The sequence below is a fragment of the Danio rerio genome, chromosome 10 (assembly GCF_052040795.2).
Source record: "Danio rerio strain M-AB ecotype USA chromosome 10, GRCz13ab, whole genome shotgun sequence".
Lineage (NCBI taxonomy): Eukaryota > Metazoa > Chordata > Actinopteri > Cypriniformes > Danionidae > Danio > Danio rerio.
This window is the reverse complement of record NC_141030.1, coordinates 27,717,236-27,743,525: the sequence shown is the minus strand read 5'-3', so window position 1 is coordinate 27,743,525 and position 26,290 is coordinate 27,717,236. Positions and strand designations below refer to the sequence as shown.

General features: G+C 37.6%; 1 protein-coding gene and 2 long non-coding RNA genes across 3 annotated transcripts in view; 1 reads left to right on the top strand and 2 right to left on the bottom strand.

The window, feature by feature from the left end:
* Positions 1-26,290, bottom strand: part of gbe1a (glucan (1,4-alpha-), branching enzyme 1a) — a 265,946-nt gene that overhangs the window by 216,102 nt on the left and 23,554 nt on the right. The window lies entirely within an intron of this gene.
* LOC147842080 (uncharacterized) lies at positions 18,462-21,934 on the top strand. Its single transcript, XR_015501154.1, has 3 exons — positions 18,462-19,049; positions 20,241-20,371; positions 21,519-21,934. It is a non-coding gene; the product is annotated as an uncharacterized LOC147842080 (long non-coding RNA).
* Positions 23,801-25,169, bottom strand: LOC147842079 (uncharacterized). Its single transcript, XR_015501136.1, has 3 exons — positions 25,079-25,169; positions 24,793-24,870; positions 23,801-23,938 (listed from the first exon to the last, which is right to left on the bottom strand). It is a non-coding gene; the product is annotated as an uncharacterized LOC147842079 (long non-coding RNA).

Below are 26,290 nucleotides of genomic sequence, written 5' to 3'. Positions count from 1 at the left end.
AACAATTATTCTACTCAGGTATTTCAATGGTGATTCTGCACCGGCCTGCTAATCCAGATGGGTAAGCAGCTTTTTATTTAGTTTTATGCATAAACAACTAAACGAATGCTTAAGTCTGTTTAACTGATTATATTTTAATTACATTACAACATCGATGCTGTGAAAGGAACTGTATGAAATTGAAAAAATACACATTAGTCGTTTACTGGAAGTTTATCAGTATGGGAAGGAAGAAACACTACCTGTGCATATACCCAATCAAATACAATCACTGCAACCAATACAATCAAAGTAATTAGTGGGTGGGGCTAAATATATGCTTTGCTTGGTGTGTGTGTGTGAATGCGTGTGTGTGTGTGTGTGTGTGTGTGTGTGTGTGTGTGTGTGTGTGTTTTAGTATACCATCATGAGAATTGTTGTTCTACACATATTCCACTATCAAACACAACAGTTGTAAAAAAAAAAAAAAATGGTGATATAAGTATGTTTTCAAAGATTTTTTTGGTTTGCCTTTAAAGATCCAAGCATCTCCATACAGTAATTAAGTATGTATGCATGTATAAATTATTGAATTAATGAAGAAAGTAAGGAATTAAGGAATGAATAATATGAAATAAAGAAAAAAAGTTTCAAATCTTAACAAACAATATTATTTATTATTATATATCATATATTATCATTCATTATTTTTTCTTCAGCTTAGTCCCTTATTCCTCAGCGCTCGCTACAGTAGATCGAACCGACAACTATTCCAGCATATGTTTTATGCAGCGGTTGCCCTTCCAGCCACAACCCAGTACTGGGTAACACCCAGACACTCGGAATTCTTAATAAGTTACACTTCGTCCAATTTATTTCATCCAATTCTCCGATACCGCATGTCTTTGAACTGTTGGGGAAAGCGGAGAATCCAGAGGAAACCCATGCAAACATGGGGAGAACATGCAAACTCTGCACAGAAATGCCAACTGACTCAGCCGGGACTCAAACCAGAGACCTTCTTGCTGTGAGGTGACAGTGCTAACACCTGAGCCACCATGCCACCCTCCAATAATAGATTATCATATATTAGTAAAATATGTATATAGCAAATTTTAAGATGGAGAAATAACTCATATGATCTTTAATGCTCAAACAATTCATGCATATGTTTGAAAGTTAATGAATATAAAATAGATTTACAAAAGAAAAACAATGAGACATTTTAATTGGATATAGTTAAAGTCAGAATCATTAGCCCCCTGTTTATTTTTTTCCCAGTTTCTGTTTAATGGAGAGAAGATTTTTTTATCAGCACATTTCTAAACTAAAATAGTACTAAAATAATAGTTTAAACTAGACAGTAAAGTTCGTCGAGACAAACTTTGAGGCTGGCTTGACAAAGCCTGTTGGTAATAGTTTGTTTAGTTTAAAAACAGTTTGAAAAAGTATAAGTAGCATGTTATTAGCATGATTCTAGCATGCATTAGCATGTTTCTAGCATGGATTAGCATGGATTAGCATGTTATTAGCATGAGTGTAGTATAAATTAGCATGTTTGAAAAAGTTTTTTCAAAGTTTGAAAAAGTATAAGTAGCATGTTATTAGCATGATTCTAGCATGCATTAGCATGATTCTAGCATGGATTAGCATGTTATTAGCATGAGTGTAGTATAAATTAGCATTTTATTAGCATGATTCTAGTATAAATTAGCATGTTATTAGCATGCTTCTAGCATGAATTAGCATGTTACTAGCATGATTCTAGAATAAATTAGCATGTCACTAGCATGATTCTAGTATGAATTAGCATACTGCTAGCATGATTCTAGTATGAATTAGCAGGTTATTAGCATGATTTTAGCATGAATTAGCATGATTCTAGTATGAATTAGCATGTTACTAGAATGATTCTAGCATGAATTAGCATGTTATTAGCATGATTATAGTATGAATTAGCATGTTACTAGCATGATTCTAGCGTGAATTAGCATGTTATTAGCATGACTCTGGCATGCATTAGCATGTTACTAGCATGATTCTAGTATGAATTAGCATGTTATTAGCATGATTCTAGTATGAATTAGCATGTTACTAGCATGATTCTAGTATGAATTAGCATGTCACATAGCATGCTTAGGTGATTGCTAGGGTATTCTGAGTGGTTGCTAAGTCGTTGCTAGGCAGTTGCTAGGGTGTCCTGAGTGGTTGCTAGGTGGTTGCTAAGATGTTGCTAGGCGGTTGCTAGGTGGTTGCTATGGTGTTCTGACTGGTTGCTAGGTGGTTGCTAAGGCATTGCTAGGCGGTTGCTAGGGTGTTCTGAGTGGTTGCTAAGATGTTGCTAGGTGGTTGCTAGGGTGTTCTGAGTGGTTGCTAAGGTGTTGCTAGGCGGTTGCTAGGGTGTTCTAAGTGGTTGCTAGGTTGTTGCTAAGGTGTTGCTAGGTGGTTGCTAGGGTGTTCTGAGTGGTTGCTAGGTGGTTGCTAAGGTGTTGCTAGGTGGTTGCTAAGGAGTCCTAAGTGGTTGCTAAGCGGTTGCTAAGGTGTTGCTAGGTGGTTGCTAGGGTATTCTGAGTGGTTGCTAAGGCGTTGCTAGGCGGTTGCTAGGGTGTCCTGAGTGGTTGCTAAGGTGTTGCTAGGTGGTTGCTAGGGTGTCTTGAGTGGTTGTTTGGTGGTTGCTAAGGCGTTGCTAGGCGGTTGCTAGGGTGTTCTGACTGGTTGCTAGGTGGTTGCTAAGGTGTTGCTAGGCGGTTGCTAAGGTGTCCCAAGTGGTTGCTTGGTGGTTGCTAAGGTGTTGCTAGGTGGTTGCTAAGGTATTCTGAGTGGTTGCTAAGGCGTTGCTAGGCGGTTGCTAGGGTGTCCTGAGTGGTCACTAGGCCCTTATTAAGGCATTACTAGGCCGTTGCTAGGTGGTTGCTAGGCGATTGCTATGGTAATTTGGATGGTTGCTAGGCAGTTGCTAGGGTACCCTGGTTGGTTACTAGGCAAGCCTCACATACATGCCTGATAAAACATTTATACTTAGTAAGCATTTCTAGCAAGTTACAGTACTTGGCTAGTCAATATTAGCATGTAGCTAATCACTGCTAGCATGTGTAGCATTTAGGAAGTTCCGTTTGCTAGCATGAGTCAAACGAGCCAATCTCCAAGTCTCTACGATGTTTGGATGCTGAGATATAGCTGTTGATGAATGGTTGCTAGGGTACTCTGTTTTGTTGCTATGGGCGAGGTTACAGAGTGCACTTGATTGTGGTTTGCTGTCTAAGTCAAATGAACCAACCCCCATGTCTCTATGACACTGCTATGCAAAGATATGCATCTTGGCCTATTTTAATGGAAGTCTAAGGAATCAATTTGGGGGCGTGGCTTGTGAGCTTCATTATCATATTGAGATGCTCATTGGTTGTCTGAGTCAGATGAGCCATCCCCCAAGTCAATAGGACACTGCTAAGCAAAGGTATGCATGTAGGCCAGTTATTAACATGAGTCTAGTATGAATTAGCATGTTACTAGCATGATTCTTGTACAAATTAGCATGTCATTAGCATGTTTCCAGTATGAGTTAGCATGTCATTAGCATGATTAGCATATGAGTAGCATGTTGCTAGCATGATTGGCATGTCATTAGCATGTTAGAATTATAAGCATTTGAAAGCACAGCTAATTACAGTCTATAGGACAGTTGCTAGGGTGCAGTATGTGGTAGTTAGGGGTGTGGCTAGAAAGTTAAAAGGCCATCAGTGATTGGCTGCTGGCTAGACTGAGTTAAATGAGCTCAGCCATTAGTCTCTATGACAGTCTGATGCAGAGTTATGAGCTCACAAAGTTTGATCCCATGGAAAGTCAATGAGAGTCTTTTGTAATGGAAGTCTACGGGACAGTTGCTAGGGTGCAGTATGTGGTAGTTAGGGGTGTGGCTAGAAAGTTAAAAGCTCATCAGTTATTGGCAGTTTGGTAGTCTGAGTTAAATGAGCTCAGCCATTAGTCTGTATGACAGTCTGATGCAGAGTTATGAGCTCACAAAGTTTGATCCCATGTAAAGTCAATGAGAGTCTTTTGTAATGGAAGTCTACGGGACAGTTGCTAGGGTGCAGTATGTGGTAGTTAGGGGTGTGGCTAGAAAGTTAAAAGCTCATCAGTTATTGGCAGTTTGGTAGTCGTAGTTAAATGAGCTCAGCCATTAGTCTGTAGGACAGTCTGATCCAGAGTTATGAGCTCACAAAGTTTGATCCCATGTTAAGTCAATGAGAGTCTTTTGAATGGAAGTCTATGGGACAGTTTCTAGGGTCCAAAAGTGGTTGCTAGGGCGTGGCTAGAAAGTTTAAAGGTGATCAGTCATTGGCAGTTTGATAGTCTGAGTTAAATGAGCCCAGTTAGAGTTCTGTGCGACAGTCTGACGCAGAGTTACGAGGTCACAAAGTTTGGTCCAATGTTAAGTCTATGGGATTTTTCCGACAGTCCCGGGACGTTTTTCGGAAAACCGAAAGTCCAATCAGTCTGAGGAGATATAGCATACCGAGTCAGAATAGTTTGGAGGTCTGGTGTGAGTTTGGTGGTAATAGTTCGAAAGTTCAAGGAGGAGATAGATTTTGATTTTTAGAGTCAGAAGAAGAATAATAATAACTAGATTCTTAAAGTTTGAGAACAAACTTTGAGGCTGGCTTGTGAAAGCCTGACGGTAATAGTTTATTTAAACAGTTTTAAAAAGTATGAAAAGATAGATAGATAGATAGATAGATAGATAGATAGATAGATAGATAGATAGATAGATAGATAGATAGATAGATAGATAGATAGATGTTGTTAGCATGATTCTAGCATGAATTAGCATAATGTTAGCATGATTCTAGCATGAATTAGCATGTTGTTAGCATGATTCTAGCATGAATTAGCATGTTGTTAGCATGATTCTAGCATGAATTAGTATAATGTTAGCATGATTCTAGCATGAATTAGCATGTTGTTAGCATGATTCTAGCATGAAATAGCATGTTGTTAGCATGATTCTAGCATGATTTAGCATGTTGTTAGCATGATTCTAGCATGATTTAGCATGTTGTTAGCATAATTCTAGCATGAATTAGCATGTTACTAGCATGATTCTAGTATGAATTAGCATGTTACTAGCATGATTCTAGCATGATATAGCATGTTACTAGCATGATTCTAGCATGAATTAACATGTACCTAGCATGATTTTAACATGAATTAGCATGTTACTAGCATGATTTTAGCATAAATTAGCACGATTCTAGCATGAATTAGCAAGTTGTTAGCATGATTCTAGCATGAATTAGCATGTTACTAGCATGATTCTAGCATGAATTATCATGTTGTTAGCATGATTCTAGCATGAATTAGTATGTTACTAGCATGATTCTAGCATGAATTAGCATGTTACTGACATGATTCTAGCATAAATTAGCATGTTGTTAGCACGATTCTAGCATGAATTAGCATTTGACTAGCATGATTCTAGCATGAATTAGCGTGTGACTAGCATGATTCTAGCATGAATTAGCATGTTGTTAGCATGATTCTAGCATGAATTAGCATGTTACTAGCATGATTCTAGCATGAATTAGCATGTTGTTAGCATGATTCTAACATTAATTAGCATGCTACTAGCATGATTCTAACATGAATTAGCATGTTGTTAGCATGATTCTAGCATGAATTAGCATGTGACTAGCATGATTCTAGCATGAATTAGCATGTTGTTAGCATGATTCTAGTATGAATTAGCATGTGACTGGCATGATTCTAGCATGAATTAGCATGTGACTAGCATGATTCTAGCATAAATTAGCATGTAACTAGCATGATTCTAGCATGAATTAGCATGTGACTAGCATGATTCTAGCATGAATTAGCATGTAACTAGCATGATTCTAGCATGAATTAGCATGTTGTTAGCATGATGGATAGATAGATAGAGGTAGATAGATAGATAGATAGATAGATAGATAGATAGATAGATAGATAGATAGATAGATAGATAGATAGATAGATAGATAGATAGATAGATAGATAGATAGTTAGAGATAGATAAATAGATAGATAGATAGATAGATAGATAGATAGATAGATAGATAGATAGATAGATAGATAGATAGATAGATAGATAGTTAGAGATAGATAAATAGATAAATAGATAGATAGATAGATAGATAGATAGGTAGAGGTAGATAGATAGATAGATAGATAGATAGATAGATAGATAGATAGATAGATAGATAGATAGATAGATAGATAGATAGATAGATAGATAGATAGATAGATAGATAGATGGTGTGCGAGCCTGATTCAAAAAAGCCAACCCCCGCCTCTCTACGATGTTCTGATGCTGAGATATAGCTGCTATTATATCGTTGCTAGGTTAGTCTGTTTTGTTGCTATGGAGTTGATTGACAGCTTAGACTGATGATGTATCAAAGCTTCTTGCCCGTATGAACAGTTAAACACAACCCCCATGTCTCTATCACACTGCAGCATGACAATATCAGTCTGAACCTCTTTAATGGCAGTCTATGGGACAGTTGCTAGGGTGCAGTATCTGGTTGTTAGGGTGTGGCTAGAAAGTTAAAAGGCCATCAGTGATTGGCTGCTGGCTAGACTGAGTTAAATGAGCTCAATCATTAGTCTGTAGGACAGTCTGATGCAGAGTTATGGGTTCACAAAGTTTGATCCCATGTAAAGTCAATGAGAGTATTTTGCAATGGAAGTCTATGGGACGGTTTCTAGGGTCCAAAAGTGGTTGCTAGGGCGTGGCCAGAAAGTTTAAAGGTGGTCAGTCATTGGCAGTTTGATAGTCTGAGTTAAATGAGCCCAGTTAGAAGTCTGTGTGACATTCTGATGCGGAGTTATGAGGTCACAAAGTTTGATCCAATGTTATGTCTATGGGATTTTTCCGACGGTCCCGGGACGTTTTTCGGAAAACCGAAAGTCGGATCAGTCGGAAAGGATATAGCAACTCGAGTCAGAATAGTTCGGAGGTCTGACCCGAGTTTGATGGTCATAGCTTGAAAGGCCTAGGACGAGATAGAGTTTAATTTTTAGTCTCAGAAGAAGAATAATAATATTAACTAGATTCTTAAAGTTTGAGAACAAACTTTGAGGCTGGCTTGTGAAAGCCTGACGGTAATAGTTTATTTAGTTTAAACAGTTTTAAAAAGTATGAAAAGATAGATAGATAGATAGATAGATAGATAGATAGATAGATAGATAGATAGATAGATAGATAGATAGATAGATAGATAGATAGATTAGCATGTTATTACCATGATTTTAACGTGAAATAGCATGTTGTTAGCATGATTCTAGCATGAATTAGCATGTTACTAGCATGATTTTAGCATGAATTAGCATGTTGTTAGCATGATTTTAGCATGAATTAGCATGTTACTAGCATGATTTTAGCAATAATTAGCATGCTGTTAGCATGATTTTAACATGAATTAGCATGTTGTTAGCACGATTCTAGCATGAATTAGCATGATTCTAGCATGAATTAGCATGTTACTAGCATGATTTTAGCGTGAATTAGCACAATTCTAGCATGATTTTAGCAATAATTAGCATGTTGTTAGCATGATTTAACATGAATTAGCATGTTGTTAGCACGATTCTAGCATGAATTAGCATGTTACTAGCATGATTCTAGCATGAATTAGCATGTTACTAGCATGATTTTAGCATGAATTAGCACAATTCTAGCATGAATTAGCATGTTGTTAGCATGATTCTAGCTTGAATTAGCATGTTGTTAGCATGATTCTAGCATGATTTAGCATGTTACTAGCAAGATTCTAGCATGAATTAGCATGCTACTAGCATGATTCTAGCATAAATTAGCATGTTGTTAGCATGCTTCTAGCATGAATTAGCATGTTACTAGCATGATTCTAGCATGAATTAGCATGTTGTTAGCATGATTCTAACATGAATTAGCATGTTACTAGCATGATTTTAGCATGAATTAGCATGTTGTTAGCATGATTCTAGCATGAATTAGCATTTCACTAGCATGATTCTAGCATGAATTAGCATGTTGTTAGCATGATTCTAGCATGCATTAGCATGTTGTTAGCATGATTCTAGCATGAATTAGCATGTTACTAGCATGATTCTAGCATGAATTAGCATGTTGTTAGCATGATTATAGCATGAATTAGCATGTTGCTAGCATGATTCTAGCATGAATTAGCATGTTGTTAGCATGATTCTAGCATGAATTAGCATGTTACTAGCATGATTCTAGCATGAATTAGCATGTTGTAAGCACGATGCTAGCATGAATTAGCATGATACTAGCATGATTCTAGCATGAATTACCATGTTACTAGCATGATTCTAGCATGAATTAGCATGTTGTTAGCATGATTCTAGCATGTGACTAGCATGATTCTAGCATGAATTAGCATGTTGTTAGCATGATTCTAGTATGAATTAGCATGTGACTAGCATGATTCTAGCATGAATTAGCATGTTGTTAGCATGATTCTAGCATAAATTAGCATGTTACTAGCATGAATTAGCATGTAACTAGCATGATTTTAACATGAATTAGTATGTTACTAGCACAATTTTAGCATAGATTAGCATGTTACTAGCATGAATTAGCATGTTGTTAGCACGATTCTAGCATGTATTAGCATGTTACTAGCATGATTCTAGCATGAATTAGCACGTTGTTAGCATGATTCTAGCATAAGTTAGCATGTTACTAGCATGAATCTAGCATGAGTTAGCATGTTGTTAGCATGATTCTAGCATGAGTTAGCATGATTCTAGCATGAATTAGCATGTTACTAGCATGATTCTAGTATGAATAAGCATGTTACTAGCGCGATTCTAGCATGAATTAGCATGTTACTAGCATGATTCTAGCATGAATTAGCATGTTGTTAGCACGATTCTAGCATGAATTAGCATGTTACTAGCATGATTCTAGTATGAATTAGCATGTTACTAGCGCGTTTCTAGCATGAATTAGCATGATTCTAGCATGAATTAGCATGTTGTTAGCATGATTTTAACATGAACTAGCATGTTACTAGCATGAATTAGCACGATTCTAGCATGAATTAGCATGTTGTTAGCATGATTCTAGCATGAATTAGCATGTTACTAGCATGATTCTAGCATGAATAATCATGTTGTTAGCATGATTCTAGCATGAATTAGTATGTTACTAGCATGATTCTAGCATGAATTAGCATTTTACTAGCATGATTCTAGCATGAATTAGCATGTTACTAGCATGATTCTAGCATGAATTAGTATGTTGTTAGCATGATTCTAACATGAATTAGCATGCTACTAGCATGATTCTAGCACGAATTAGCATGTTGTTAGCATGATTCTAGCATGAATTAGCATGTTACTAGCATGATTCTAGCATGATTTAGTATGTTGTTAGCATGATTCTAACATGAATTAGCATGCTACTAGCATGATTCTAGCACGAATTAGCATGTTGTTAGCATGATTCTAACATGAATTAGCATGTTACTAGCATGATTCTAGCATGAATTAGCATGTTGTTAGCATGATTCTAGCATGAATTAGCATGTGACTAGCATGATTCTAGCATGAATTAGCATGTTGTTAGCATGATTCTAGCATGAATTAGCATGTGACTAGCATGATTCTAGCATGAATTAGCATGTTGTTAGCATGATTCTAGTATGAATTAGCATGTGACTGGCATGATTCTAGCATGAATTAGCATGTGACTAGCATGATTCTAGCATGAATTAGCATGTAACTAGCATGATTCTAGCATGAATTAGCATGTGACTAGCATGATTCCAGCATGAATTAGCATGTTGTTAGCATGATTTATAGATAGATAGAGGTAGGTAGATAGATAGATAGATAGATAGATAGATAGGAGGTAGGTAGGTAGATAGTTAGATAGATAGATAGAAAGATAGATAGATAGATAGATAGATAGATAGATAGATAGATAGATAGATAGATAGATAGATAGATAGATAGATAGATAGATAGATGGTGTGCGAGCCTGATTCAAACAAGCCAACCCCCGCCTCTCTACGATGTTCTGATGCTGAGATATAGCTGCTGTTATATCGTTGCTAGGTTAGTCTGTTTTGTTGCTATGGAGTTGATTGACAGCTTAGACTGATGATGTATCAAAGCTTCTTGCCAGTATGAACAGTTAAAAACAACCCCCATGTCTCTATCACACTGCAGCATGACAATATCAGTCTGAACCTCTTTAATGGCAGTCTATGGGACAGTTGCTAGGGTGCAGTATCTGGTTGTTAGGGTGTGGCTAGAAAGTTAAAAGGCCATCAGTGATTGGCTGCTGGCTAGACTGAGTTAAATGAGCTCAATCATTAGTCTGTAGGACAGTCTGATGCAGAGTTATGGGTTCACAAAGTTTGATCCCATGTAAAGTCAATGAGAGTATTTTGCAATGGAAGTCTATGGGACGGTTTCTAGGGTCCAAAAGTGGTTGCTAGGGCGTGGCCAGAAAGTTTAAAGGTGGTCAGTCATTGGCAGTTTGATAGTCTGAGTTAAATGAGCCCAGTTAGAAGTCTGTGTGACATTCTGATGCGGAGTTATGAGGTCACAAAGTTTGATCCAATGTTATGTCTATGGGATTTTTCCGACGGTCCCGGGACGTTTTTCGGAAAACCGAAAGTCGGATCAGTCGGAAAGGATATAGCAACTCGAGTCAGAATAGTTCGGAGGTCTGACCCGAGTTTGATGGTCATAGCTTGAAAGGCCTAGGACGAGATAGAGTTTAATTTTTAGTCTCAGAAGAAGAATAATAATATTAATAATAATAATAAGTTTAATAGGATAACAGTAGTCTGGCTTGCTACACAAGCCAGCCTAACTAGACAGTAAAGTTCGTCGAGACAAACTTTGAGGCTGGCTTGACAAAGCCTGTTGGTAATAGTTTATTTAGTTTAAAAACAGTTTGAAAAAGTATAAGTAGCATGTTATTAGCATGATTCTAGCATGCATTAGCATGATTCTAGCATGGATTAGCATGCTATTAGCATGAGTGTAGTACAAATTAGCATTTTATTAGCATGATTCTAGTATAAATTAGCATGTTATTAGCATGCTTCTAGCATGAATTAGCATGTTACTAGCATGATTCTAGAATAAATTAGCATGTCACTAGCATGATTCTAGTATGAATTAGCATGCTACTAGCATGATTCTAGCATGAATTAGCATGTTACTAGCATGATTCTAGCATGAATTAACATGTTACTAGTATGATTCTAGCATGAATTAGCATGTTACTAGCATGTTTCTAGTATGAAGTAGCCTGTTACTATCATGAATCTAGTATGAATTAGCAGGTTATTAGCATGATTCTAGCATGAAGTAGCATTATTCTAGTATGAATTAGCATGTTACTAGAATGATTCTAGCATGAATTAGCATGTTACTCGCATGATTCTAGCATGAATTAGCATGTTATTAGCATGATTATAGTATGAATTAACATGTTACTAGCATGATTCTAGCGTGAATTAGCATGTTATTAGCATGATTTTAGCATGCATTAGCATGTTACTAGCATGATTCTAGTATGAATTAGCATGTTATTAGCATGATTCTAGCATGAATTAGCATGTTATTAGCATGATTGTAGTATGAATTAGCATGTTACTAGCATGATTCTAGTATGAATTAGCATGTCACATAGCATGCTTAGGTGGTTGCTAGGGTATTCTGAGTGGTTGCTAAGTCGTTGCTAGGCAGTTGCTAGGGTGTCCTGAGTGGTTGATAGGTGGTTGCTAAGATGTTGCTAGGCGGTTGCTAGGGTGTTGCTAGGTGGTTGCTAGGGTGTTCTGAGTGGTTGCTAGGTGGTTGTTAAGGCATTGCTAGGCGGTTGCTAGGGTGTTCTGAGTGGTTGCTAGGTTGTTGCTAGGCAGTTGCTAGGGTGCTCTGATTGGTTGCTAGGTGGTTGCTAAGGTCTTGCTAGGCGGTTGCTAGGGTGTTCTGTGTGGTTGCTAAGATGTTGCTAGGTGGTTGCTAGGGTGTTCTGAGTGGTTGCTAAGGTGTTGCTAGGCGGTTGCTAGGGTGTTCTAAGTGGTTGCTAGGTTGTTGCTAAGGTGTTGCTAGGTGGTTGCTAGGGTGTTCTGAGTGGTTGCTAGGTGGTTGCTAAGGTGTTGCTAGGTGGTTGCTAAGGAGTCCTAAGTGGTTGCTAGGCGGTTGCTAAGGTGTTGCTAGGTGGTTGCTAGGGTATTCTGAGTGGTTGCTAAGGCGTTGCTAGGCGGTTGCTAGGGTGTCCTGAGTGGTTGCTAGGTGGTTGCTAAGGTGTTGCTAGGTGGTTGCTAGGGTGTCCTGAGTGGTTGCTTGGTGGTTGCTAAGGCGTTGCTAGGCGGTTGCTAGGGTGTTCTGACTGGTTGCTAGGTCGTTGCTAAGGTGTTGCTAGGCGGTTGCTAAGGTGTCCCAAGTGGTTGCTAGGTGGTTGCTAAGGTGTTGCTATGTGGTTGCTAGGGTATTCTGAGTGGTTGCTAAGGCATTGCTAGGCGGTTGCTAGGGTGTCCTGAGTGGTCGCTAGGCCCTTACTAAGGCATTACTTGGCCGTTGCTAGGTGGTTGCTAGGCGGTTGCTAGGCGGTTGCTAGGGTAATTTGGGTGGTTGCTAGGCAGTTGCTAGGTTACCCTGGCTGGTTACTAGGCAAGCCTCACATACATGCTTGATAAAACATTTATACTTAGTAAGCATTTCTAGCAAGTTACAGTACTTGGCTAGTCAATATTAGCATGTAGCTAATCACTGCTAGCATGTGTAGCATATAGGAAGTTCCGTTTGCTAGCATGAGTCAAACGAGCCAATCTCCAAGTCTCTACGATGTTCTGATGCTGGGATATAGCTGTTGATGAATGGTTGCTAGGGTACTCTGTTTTGTTGCTATGGGCAAGGTTACAGAGTGAACTTGAATGTGGTTGGCTGTCTAAGTCAAATGAACCAACCCCCATGTCTCTATGACACTGCTATGCAAAGATATGCATCTTGGTCTATTTTAATGAAAGTCTATGGAATCAATTTGGGGGCGTGGCTTGTGAGCTTCATTATCATATTGAGATGCTCATTGGTTGTCTGAGTCAGATGAGCCATCCCCCAAGTCAATAGGACACTGCTAAGCAAAGATATGCATGTAGGCCAGTTATTAACATGAGTCTAGTATGAATTAGCATGTTACTAGCATGATTCTAGTACAAATTAGCATGTCATTAGCATGTTTCCAGTATGAGTTAGCATGTCATTAGCATGATTAGCATATGAGTAGCATGTTGCTAGCATGATTGGCATGTCATTAGCATGTTAGAATTATAAGCATTCGATAGCACACCTAATTACATTCTATAGGACAGTTGCTAGGGTGCAGTATGTGGTAGTTAGGGGTGTGGCTAGAAAGTTAAAAGGCCATCAGTGATTGGCTGCTGGCTAGACTGAGTTAAATGAGCTCAGCCATTAGTCTGTATGACAGTCAGATGCAGAGTTAAGAGCTCAAAAAGTTTGATCCCATGTTAAGTCAATGAGAGTCTTTTGTAATGGAAGTCTACGGGACAGTTGCTAGGGTGAAGTATGTGGTAGTTAGGGGTGTGGCTAGAAAGTTAAAAGCTCATCAGTTATTGGCAGGTTGGTAGTCTGAGTTAAATGAGCTCAGCCATTAGTCTGTATGACAGTCTGATGTAGAGTTAAGAGCTCACAAAGTTTGATCCCATGTTAAGTCAATGAGAGTCTTTTGAATGGAAGTCTACGGGACAGTTGCTAGGGTGCAGTATGTGGTAGTTAGGGGAGTGGCTAGAAAGTTAAAAGCTCATCAGTTATTGGCAGTTTGGTAGTCGGAGTTAAATGAGCTCAGCCATTAGTCTGTATGACAGTCTGATGCAGAGTTATGAGCTCATAAAGTTTGATCCCATGTTAAGTCAATGAGAGTCTTTTGAATAGAAGTCTATGGGACAGTTACTAGGGTCCAAAAGTGGTTGCTAGGGCGTGGCTAGAAAGTTTAAAGGTGATCAGTCATTGGCAGTTTGATAGTCTGAGTTAAATGAGCCCAGTTAGAAGTCTGTGTGACAGTCTGACGCAGAGTTATGAGCTCACAAAGTTTGATCCCATGGAAAATCAATGAGAGTCTTTTGTAATGGAAGTCTACGGGACAGTTGCTAGGGTGCAGTATGTGGTAGTTAGGGGTGTGGCTAGAACGTTAAAAGCTCATCAGTTATTGGCAGTTTGGTAGTCTGAGTTAAATGAGCTCAGCCATTAGTCTGTATGACAGTCTGATGCAGAGTTATGAGCTCACAAAGTTTGATCCCATGGAAGTCAATGAGAGTCTTTTGTAATGGAAGTCTACGGGACAGTTGCTAGGGTGCAGTATGTGGTAGTTAGGGGTGTGGCTAGAAAGTTAAAAGCTCATCAGTTATTGGCAGTTTGGTAGTCTGAGTTAAATGAGCTCAGCCATTAGTCTGTATGACAGTCTGATGCAGAGTTATGAGCTCACAAAGTTTGATCCCATGTAAAGTCAATGAGAGTCTTTTGTATTGGAAGTCTACGGGACAGTTGCTAGGGTGCAGTATGTGGTAGTTAGGGGTGTGGCTAGAAAGTTAAAAGCTCATCAGTTATTGGCAGTTTGGTAGTCGTAGTTAAATGAGCTCAGCCATTAGTCTGTATGACAGTCTGATGCAGAGTTGAGCTCACAAAGTTTGATCCCATGTTAAGTCAATGAGAGTCTTTTGAATGGAAGTCTATGGGACAGTTTCTAGGGTCCAAAAGTGGTTGCTAGGGCGTGGCTAGAAAGTTTAAAGATGATCAGTCATTGGCAGTTTGATAGTCTGAGTTAAATGAGCCCAGTTAGAGTTCTGTGCGACAGTCTGACGCAGAGTTACGAGGTCACAAAGTTTGGTCCAATGTTAAGTCTATGGGATTTTTCCGACAGTCCCGGGACGTTTTTCGGAAAACCGAAAGTCCAATCAGTCTGAGGAGATATAGCATACCGAGTCAGAATAGTTTGGAGGTCTGGTGTGAGTTTGGTGGTAATAGTTCGAAAGTTCAAGGAGGAGATAGATTTTGATTTTTAGAGTCAGAAGAAGAATAATAATAACTAGATTATTAAAGTTTGTCGAGACAAACTTTGAGGCTGACTTGTGAAAGCCTGTTGGTAATAGTTTATTTAGTTTAAACAGTTTTAAAAAGTATGAATAGATAGATAGATAGATAGATAGATAGATAGATAGATAGATAGATAGATAGATAGATAGATAGATAGATAGATAGATAGATAGATAGATAGATAGATAGATAGATAGATAGATAGATAGATAGATAGATATTAAGCATTTCTAGAATGTTAAAGTACTTAGCTAATCATTATTAGCATGTTGCTATAACACTACAGCATGACGATATCAATCTGGGCCTCTATAATGGCAGTCTATGGGACAGTTGCTAGGGTGCAGTATCTGGTTGTTAGGGAGTGGCTAGAAAGTTAAAAGCTCGTCAGTTATTCGTAGTTTGGTTGTCTGAGTTAAATGAGCTCAGCCATTAGTCTGTAGGACAGTCTGATGCAGAGTTATGAGCTCACAAAGTTTGATCCAATGTAAAGTCAATGACAATCTTTTGAATGGAAGTCTATGGGACAGTTTCTAGGGTCCTAAAAGTGGTTACTAGGGTGTGGCCAGAAAGTTAAAAGCTCATCAGGTATTGGCAGTTAGGTAGTCTGAATTAAATGAGCCCAGTTAGAAGTCTGTGTGACAATCTGATGCAGAATTATGAGGTCACAAAGTCTGGTCCAATGTTAAGTCAAGGGGATTTTTCCGACGGTCCCGGGACGTTTTTTAGAAAACCGAAAGTCGGATCAGTTGGAAAAGATATAGCACACCGAGTCAGACCAGTTTGAAGGTTTGGTGTGAGTTTGGTGGTCATAGCTCGAAAGCTCTAGGAGGAGATGTGTTTTGTTTTTTAGTCTCAGAAGAAAAATAGGATAACAGTAGTCTGGCTTGCTACACAAGCCAGCCTAATAAGTTTAGAAAGGATAACAGTAGTCTGGCTTTGACAAGCCAGCCTAATAAGTTTAGAAAGGATAACAGTAGTCTGGCTTTGACAAGCCAGCCTAATAACTTATTTCTTATAACCGATTTCCTTTATCTTTGCCATGATAAATAATATTTGACTACATATTTTTCAAGACGTTTCTATACAGCTTAAAGTGACATTTAAAGGCTAGGTTAATTAGGTTAACTAGACAGGTTAGGGTAATTAGAGAAGTTATTGTATAATGATGCTTTTTTCTGTAGGTTATCAAAAAAAACACATATATATATATATATATATATATATATATATATATATATATATATATATATATATATATATATATATATATATATATATATATATATATATATATATATATATATAGCTTAAAGAGCCTAATAATTTTCACCTTAAAATTTACTTTTACTTTAGCCGAAACAAAACAAATTAGACTTTCTCCAGAAGAAAAACCTTTTATCAGACATACTTTCTTTGCTCTTGAACATCATTTGGGAAATATTTAAAAAAGAAAAACAAAATCAAAGGGGGTTAATAATTCTGACTTCAACTGTATAAATAAAGACATACGTATAAAAAGCTTTAAAACAAAACTAATAAACTATAATAATTACAAAAGAACATAAAACCAGACATAAATAATGCAAAGAACTAAAATATAAAACTACTTTGTGCAGTGACTTCCACAACTTTTGAAGACGCAAAAATCCAATCAGCCCTTGCAATGTCCAAGAGGGATTAAACAGCCACCAATCAGGATGTAACCGCAGGAAGTTGATGATACAAAACTGCTCGCCAAGTTATTATCTCATGACCAAATGCTATTTTCCTCAGTGCGGAGAGGAATGGTCCAGGTGAATCTTTACCTGGGGCTTCTTAAAGGCAACAGCAAAGACAAAGGGAAAATAAGCTCATGAATAATAATGGTGCAGTGCGGTGTGTGAGAGCTCAGCATCAGTGGCTTGATTACTGGTGCGAAGCGGCATAGTGGCAATACTGGAGGGCTGCTGGTTCCCTATAGTGTCTACTCCTGACCAGTGTTGTGCACCCTTAAGCAAGGAACTCAAGTCCAAAAATGGCTCTGGCTTCCTGCACAGTTATCAAATGCCTCTATCTTCCATACTCATGAATCCATCAAACCAAAACTACCCAGCGCCTCACTGCATGTTAATGAAGTTAGAGAAGAAAAAAAAATCCATCATCTGTCCTTCCAAACCTGTATGACTTTTGTCTTTCTTCGTCTTTGGAATACAAAAACATACTTGTTGAATAATGTAACCTCAGTGAATGGGGACCGCCGAAGGGTCATTTTGCACTACAACTAAAGTTCCCACTGCAGAATGAGATTAATAATAAGTGAGTGGAAAATCTTAAAGACACTCCGCAACAGCAGGCAATCGTGTAATAATCTTGCAGACAAGGCAGCCTCATAAATTCATAAGCTCAGTAGTTCTGTAGTATCGCTCCGGCTCCACACGACTCCAACTTTCACCTGTAGCAAAACAGCATTAATCAACCCCCTACTGATGAATACAATCTCCACAAAGACTAGTCTCTCAGTAAAGGTGGTGGTTGAACAATAAATTTAGCAAAGAGTGGGGTAAATTATATTTTATATTTATTAAATCCACTGCCAATGGCCGTCTAGAGCTGTCTAGAGCAACTTTATCTGGCAAGAATACTCTTAAATGTCAAGCTCACAAATGGCTCAATAAAACCTTACATTTTTACAAAGTACAGTATTGGATGTTCTTACTTTTTTTTTCAACAAATGCAAAGCAGATTGTAGCATGATAGCCAGTCCATATTTATGGGTGTCCATTGCAACTTTGTACTCCACACCAAGACAAAAAATTTTGGAAAAGTGACTGAATCATTAGTCCACTATAGAAGATAATAATTGTGTGAACAAGTGAATGATTTTAGCTGCAGCTTGAGCACCTATTTATAGTCTAATAGGAGGGATGCTGCAGATTATGAAGAGCATTTAATTGGACAGAAAATCTGATGAGAACCTGAAGTGCAATTATCAATTCTCTATTTATTTAAAAGTGCAATTAGAAACAACATACATTTGACCAATGTGATGTAGGATGTTCTACAACAAACTTACACAGATATACATATACAGTAGACTATGCAAACAACAGACAACAAATTGCATCACAAGCCATATGCCAGGGCTATTCAATTAGTTTGTCATGGGGGCCAGTTCACGAAAAAGCATCCCAAATGAGGGGCTGGAGAGACGCAATATGATTGATGACACAACAGCTTACAAGTTGCTTTATGTTTTATTTTTGCTCCTTACACCTAAGTTGGATTTTTCTTCCTTAAATAGTTAATATATTGTATTTAAAGACAACATAATATCAGTGCACTGTATTTCAAGGCACAACAAAAGCAGTGCAATGCTTAAGTAGGTTTCTATACACACACACACACACACACATACTTGTTTTTGTGCATTGTGGGGGTCACCTGTCACGGTGGTTACGTAATGGGGACCGCCCTTTCTGATGATGTTAGAGACATAAAAAAAATAGTTTGCCACACAAAAACACAAACTATTTCATAAAATCACTTTAGATTTTGGATATTACGCAAAATTTTTTTTAGACCTGACACAGTGGTCACTTGTGGGGACATTTCAGGTTTTGTGTAGAAGTGGGGTCCGCCACATACACAACCGATTTTTAGACAAAGTGGGGACCAATTCTACACACACTTTACTGGTTTTGAGACAAAGTAAGGACCAGTTCCAGATACACATTACCGGTATTGAGTCAAAGTAGGGACCAGGTCTACACACACATTACTGGTATTGAGTCAAAGTAGGGACCAGGTCTACACACACATTACTGGTATTGAGTCAAAGTAAGGACCAGGTCTACACACACATTACTGGTATTGAGTCAAAGTAAGGACCAGGTCTACACACACATTACTGGTATTGAGTCAAAGTAAGGACCAGGTCTACACACACATTACTGGTATTGAGTCAAAGTAAGGACCAGGTCTACACACACATCACTGGTATTGAGTCAAAGTAAGGACCAGGGGCCTCATGTACGAAGACTTGCGTGGAAATCTTACTAAAACATTGCGTACGCACAAAGCTGTAAATGTGCGTACGCAGAAAAAAATTCAGATGTATGAAACACTGCGTACGCCGAGTCTCACGCATATTCTTTTGTACATCCGAATGAACGTGAAACTGAGCGCAACATGCACAAGCACAAAACCCCTCCCTGCCTCCTCCCCCGTATGAATATGCTAATGACTATGCTAATGGAAAAACCCAACGAAAAAGCAACGGCAAAATCAAACAAAAAGAGAAACTTTGAACAGAATGTGAATTGGAGGTGCTGCTTTCGGAGGTAGACCGGAGAAAAGCGGTGTTATTTGCAAGTTTGTTCTCCGGAATTAACAACAAAAGAAAAAAATAGAGTGGGAGAGTTTAGCTGATACGGTTAACACAGTTGGGTCTGAACATTGCACTGAGTGCATTTAAAAAAGAAATAGTGTGGTTTATATCTGTAAAATGTTGCAGTACTCTTAGCAGTCTCAGTGGCGCACCTCATAAGAAGCATGTGATCATGTACTGACACGTTCGAGCACAAACTCGGTTCGAATCCAGCGTCTGATGAATTCTTTCTTCTTTTTTTCCCCGCTACATATCAGATTTTGCCCACTATTTATCACGAGAAAGACAAGTAGGAATCATTAATAAGTTTGTGCATCATATTTTATTTGCACATTTATTGAATGGAAATGTTTCTGATTCACGCATGCAAATTCATCTTCAAATAGTGTCTTTATAGCAATGTGCGTGCAGTAGATAGCTCAGATTACATTGGGAAAACAGGCGACCGCTGCAAATTGTGCTTTAATGTTTAGCTGGTCAACTGTATGGTATGGAAATCTTACATACCTACTATATGAACCCGTCTCATACAGCTGCCATTGCAAGGATCAGACACTTTGTAGAGAAGAATTTAACACAACTGCCTCTAGGAGTCGCCAATGGAAATAAAACAGACACGCACAAAAAATGTGCGTACGCCTGCCAGAAAGCTGCCGTGAACCTGCGCACATTCCCACGTTCAGTTCATTGTTAGTAAATCCAAACGTGAGCGATTCTGAGCGTGAAACCTGGCGTAAGCAAAGTTTTTGTGCGTACGCAGCGTTGATACATGAGGCCCCAGGTCTACACACACATCACTGGTATTGAGTCAAAGTAAGGACCAGGTCTACACACACATTACTGGTATTGAGTCAAAGTAAGGACCAGGTCTACACACACATCACTGGTATTGAGTCAAAGTAAGGACCAGGGGCCTCATGTACGAAGACTTGCGTGGAAATCTTACTAAAACATTGCGTACGCACAAAGCTGTAAATGTGCGTACGCAGAAAAAAAATTCAGATGTATGAAACACTGCGTACGCCGAGTCTCACGCATATTCTTTTGTACATCTGAATGAACGTGAAACTGAGCGCAACATGCACGAGCACAAAACCCCTCCCTGCCTCCTCCCCCGTATGAATATGCTAATGACTATGCTAATGGAAAAACCCAACGAAAAAGCAACGGCAAAATCAAGCAAAAAGAGAAACTTTGAACAGAATGTGAATTGGAGGTGCTGCTTTCGGAGGTAGACCGGAGAAAAGCGGTGTTATTTGCAAGTTTGTTCTCCGGAATTAACAACAAAAGAAAAAAATAGAGTGGGAGAGTTTAGCTGATACGGTTAACACAGTTGGGTCTGAACATCGCACTGAGTGCATTTAAAACAGAAATAGTGTGGTTTATAACTGAAAAATGTTGCAGTACCCTTAGCAGTCTCAGTGGCGCACCTCATAAGAAGCATGTGATCATGTACTGACACGCTCGAGCATAAACTCGGCTCGAATCCAGCGTCTGATATTCTCTTTCTTCTTTTTTTCCCCGCTACATATCAGATTTTGCCCACTATTTATCACGAGAAAGACAAGTAGGAATCATCAATAAGTTTGTGCATCATATTTTATTTGCACATTTATTGAATGGAAAAGTTTCTGATTCACGCATGCAAATTTATCTTCAGATAGTGTCTTTATAGCAATGTGCGTGCAGTAGATAGCTCAGATTACATTGGGAAAACAGGCGACCGCTGCAAATTGTGCTTTAATGTTTAGCTGGTCAACTGTATGGTATGGAAATCTTACATACCTACTATATGAACCCGTCTCATACAGCTGCCATTGCAAGGATCAGACACTTTGTAGAGAAGAATTTAACACAACTGCCTCTAGGAGTCGCCAATGGAAATAAAACAGACACGCACAAAAAATGTGCGTACGCCTGCCAGAAACCTGCCGTGAACCTGCGCAAATTCCCACGTTCAGTTCATTGTTAGTAAATCCAAACGTGAGCGATTCTGAGCGTGAAACCTGGCGTACGCAAAGTTTTTGTGCGTACGCAGCGTTGATACATGAGGCCCCAGATCCACACACACATTACCGGATTTTAGTCAAAGTAAGGACCAGATCTACACACACATTACTGGTTTTGAGTCAAAGTAAGGACCAGTTCTACACGCACATTACCGGTTTTTAGGCAACGTGGGGATCAGATCAGCACCCTTACTAATATTAAATTTTAAACCTCAATCAAGTAATTTGACAGTAAACTGCTTTAGAATTTTCATTTGAAGAGCAGGTCAGTTTATAAAAAATTTAATTTAAATACAGAAGAAACCTCAAGATCCAAACAGGAAATGGTCCAGAATAGATTTAATAAATGTTATATTTATCATAAATAATTTCCACAAAACCTTTAAACACAAAAAACAGTAAACACAAAATCCATGAAACTCTCTTGCATGTCTAAAAGCAGTTCTCATTGGGTATAACAAGCTTCCACATAACTCTTCCATGTCTGCGTACACATTTAGTTAAGTGCAATAGCAAACAATATTAAATGGTTAGTTCACCCCAAAATGAAGATTCTGTTATTAATTCCTCTCCTTCATATTGTTTCAATCCCTTGCTGTCTATGGAGGATGAGGAGTTCTTGCACTTCATCTAAGTTATCTTCCTTTGAGTCTGAAGATGAATGAAGGTCTCAGGGGATTAGAGTGAGATGAGGGCAAGTAATTAATAATATAATGTACATTTTTGGGTAAACTCTTAAAACCCACCAGTATGTTCTATTTCTGTTTCTGTCGTATTTTAACTATTTGAAAAAAAAAAAAAGACATTAAAAATATTTAAAAATATATTTATAAAGAACTGAACCCCACAAATGCACAGAGACCTTCATCATATAACCAAGCAACCAAAACTCCAAATAGACATAATTTGTTAAGCATTAACTCTACATTAATAGTAAGCAGTTTATAAACACAGCTAGATGCTCTTTTGTTGACTTATAAGCATGTGTAATGTGCTCAATTTTTGTGTTTTCATACTTTGTTTATAATTCATTTTTCATTACTAAATGAAGTATTGCATTATTTACAAACTGTCTAAGAATAATTGGTGTTTTTTAAGATCATTAAGAATGAGTAAATAAATTGTTAAAAAACTATATAAATAATCATTTATACATCTACTATTCAGGCATATAATCAGGGCTAAAAAAAAAAAAAAAAAATCCAATCGGTTCACTCTAAGCAGAATTTATATTTTTTCGGTTCTGTTCTTGCGTTGCTTAATAGACAAAATATTCCGAAAACAGTTTTCTAGGAAAAAAAAACAAAAAACTTTATTTAATTACAAAATATTGCAGGGCTCTAGAGTGCTCTGTTTTTTTAATGGTGCAACTAAAAAATTTAATAAGTTATGCTTTGCTCTTTGAGATGCGTCCACGATTTTACACATTACATAATCAAGTGTGCGCAGTTTAGGCTACGTTACCCTATGGAGTCGTGCACTCTCTTGACTTTGCATATTGGTTATGCACATATTGGTCATACCTATTATGCTCAGATCTCGTTTATCCGCTGGTGCTGCCATTAATCCGCTGGTCAAGTAATCAAAAAGTAGGCTACATGACGTTTAATTATGGGCAGGTTATTAAGACCAAACATTGGTTGTGCAAACTGTATTACATTCTCTAAAATTTTAAAGTGTTTTAAGCTACATTATCTTTTATAGACTGGCATAGGCCTAAATACGCATCACGGCCAGACATTTATAGTTTATATAAAAACGAGCGTCACCGTCGCATTTGTTCACATGCTTTAAATTAATGCTTTTTGTCTCCCAAATTCATATAATAAAGAGAACAATAAAATAACATTATTAACCGTTTAACTGTATACATTTCTGTTCAGAACGATTAAAGTTGATCTTTTTTTTCGGTTTTCGTTTCTGTTGCTGAAAATGTTATAACCAGTCCTTAATAGATTAGGTCACAAAACTGCATGAAGTTGTGTTATTATAGCATTTACTAACACACATGGTTACAATTACTATATGCCTGAATATAACATGCATAAATGTTCATTTGAATAGTTTATTAATCATTTAATAACTCATTCTGAATTATCTTAAAAACCACCAACTACTCTTATATACAAATAGTTTGTAAATAATGCAATACATAATATAGTAATGAAAAATGAATCAGTAACAAAGCATGAAAATACAATTAAGTCAAGTCAAGAATACAGCGTTTGAAGCTGTATTTATAAACTGCTTCCTAAAGTCTATTAATGTAGAGTTAGTGCTAAACTAATGATGTATAGTGTGTAGTTACTATGAAACTGTTATTCAGATATTTTTTTTTTCTAAAGAGTCAAGATTCAGTTTTTAATATAAAAATCCAAAGCTGACCAATCTCTGGTTTTTAGAGCCAATGGTTCAGGTTTCACCACAGCATGTACTTCCTGTTTGCTCCAGGATCTTCTCTTTATGGGACCTATGGGTGGTTAAAATATAAAAAAGTGGTTTTAGTTGCATAAATGTTCAGTCATTTTTACAACATGTGCTGTTATGTTAGTTTAATATTGTGATAGAAAATGCTAGAAAAATATGTCTTGCCTATTATTAAAAATACTTAAGATGGAGATGGATTAAAAAATACTTCCTAATAACTCCAAAACTGGTTAATGTGGTTACACTTTATTCCATAGTCCAGTTTAGACATTCTTTTAACTATGCGTAACTCTGCAACTACGTTAATTATCTCACCGTAAAGTATTATGTATTAGAGTATTTGCATACTGTTAGAATGTTCAATAAGACTAACGCTCATCTGATTATCAGTAGAGTATTAGCAGACTGTTAGCTCAAGTTTAGCTCAAAACACTACACTGTAACACATATCTGTTAAGGTTACCTCAATAAAACCAACTCTCATTGGTCTCAGTAAATAGTACAGCAGACTGTTAGGTTACGCTCAAAATTAGTACAATATGACTAACTCTTATATAAATTTAGTAGAGCATTAGCAGTGTTGATTCTAACAGACAGTCTAATGGCTGTTAGTTGACAAGTAGTTGCAGTTACTTGTAGTTAGTAGTAGTAGTAGTAGTAGTAAAGTAAATTATCAAAATAAAGTGTAACCAGATATGCAATTAGTATATTTTCCAAAGTATTTAGCAATATTGTTTAACTAACATGAAATGAGACATCAAGTGCCACTGTACTGAAATCATCATAGAAGTAATGTGCTTCTGTCCTGTTTTACCCTACATGTTATGTAAATGAGCTTGTGCATTTGGACTTGTACAATAACACAAGTCAGTCACAAATTAACTTTAATGATCATACCTCTCTTTTTTGTGAATGCTGGGTCTGCTTCACTATCTTCACAGACACTGTACCATGGTGATGATACTTGAGGGGACTCTGAAAGTAAAAATCAAGTCTGAGAGTTGACTTCTCTGCATAAAGCTTACCAAAATATTTATTTGATTTTGTGTTGTTTTTTTTAATGGGTAAAAGCGTGTGATGGTAGCTTAAAAATAGTTTTCAAACATAGCACATACATATCATGATAAAAATAAACATTCTGAAAAAGAAAAATTCTGATCAGAAAAATAAATAATATTTTTACCTTTTAGATTGGACTTCACCTCCTCCAAAATCACGATCCACTGTAACTTTCTCTGAATGTAAAAACCCACACAAAAATACATCATTTAAAACAATATGGTATATGTTTGCAAATACAAATGTGTATATAACATCCAGAAAATATGGCACTGTATTACATGTTTGTGTGTAAACCCACGATTTGATCAAGATTCCCCCCTTTAAAATCTGCAGAGCGTCTGTTTTCAAGTCCCAGAAAAACTGAGTTGTGGGAACAGAGCAGTTCTCTTCTGCAGTCATACAGTCATAACACACACATACATATGAAGAGTTAGGTTGCAAAATGCGATAAACGGAATTTTTTGACATTTGGATTTTATTATTGGAAATCACTGTTCAGATGTACCTTAATCTACGTGTGAATTGCTGCCATTAATAACATTTAAGAATGCACATTTTAGGCCAAGTACAAAACGTATTTTTTTTTCACAAAACGCAATATCCGTCAGACCAGTTTCTTTACAAAGTGCGATATAACAGTTAGAGAACGTTCAGGATGCGGCGCGAGCTCAGCATCCCCTGGGAAGAGAGTCATCGCCGGTGAAGTGCTCAGAGTTTGCTCATTGATTTAGCGATAGAAGATGAAGTCTTCAACTTCACAAAAATTTATAAAAAGGCCACAAAAGTGGACCAGAATAAGATACTTCTGCGTCAACAATACACAAATGCAGCAGGGAACGAGTCTCCGCTGATGTCAAGAAAAGGCCTAGGAGCGCCTTTTTTCCTACTCCCCATCACAAGATACCTGTCTGCAAGGCGACATTTCTAAGTGTCCTTTATAAGTTTATTTTTTTAAATAATTTCTTAAATGTAGCTGAGTAGCCTATCTGAAGATTTATTTATGCGGTTGCACCTATTATTTATAATTAATTCTTGTTGTTGTTGATTTATTATAAAGGAACTTAAAGGGCACATGTTGTTATGGAGAAAACGGTTTAGCTTTTTCACAACCAAATAAATAAGCTATTATTATTATTACAGTGAAATAATTCATTAAATATGACATAGCGAGGCAAGTTTGTGTCGCAGACTCAGTGACATCGCAGCTCCGCCCGCTCTAATCATACAGGTTTGGTTTTCTGCAGCGGTGTGGAAGGAGCCGCCCTCCACTCTTTCTGTACCAAGCTAAAGGTCATTTATCTAAGTTAATCTTACTTATCAAACAAAACATTGA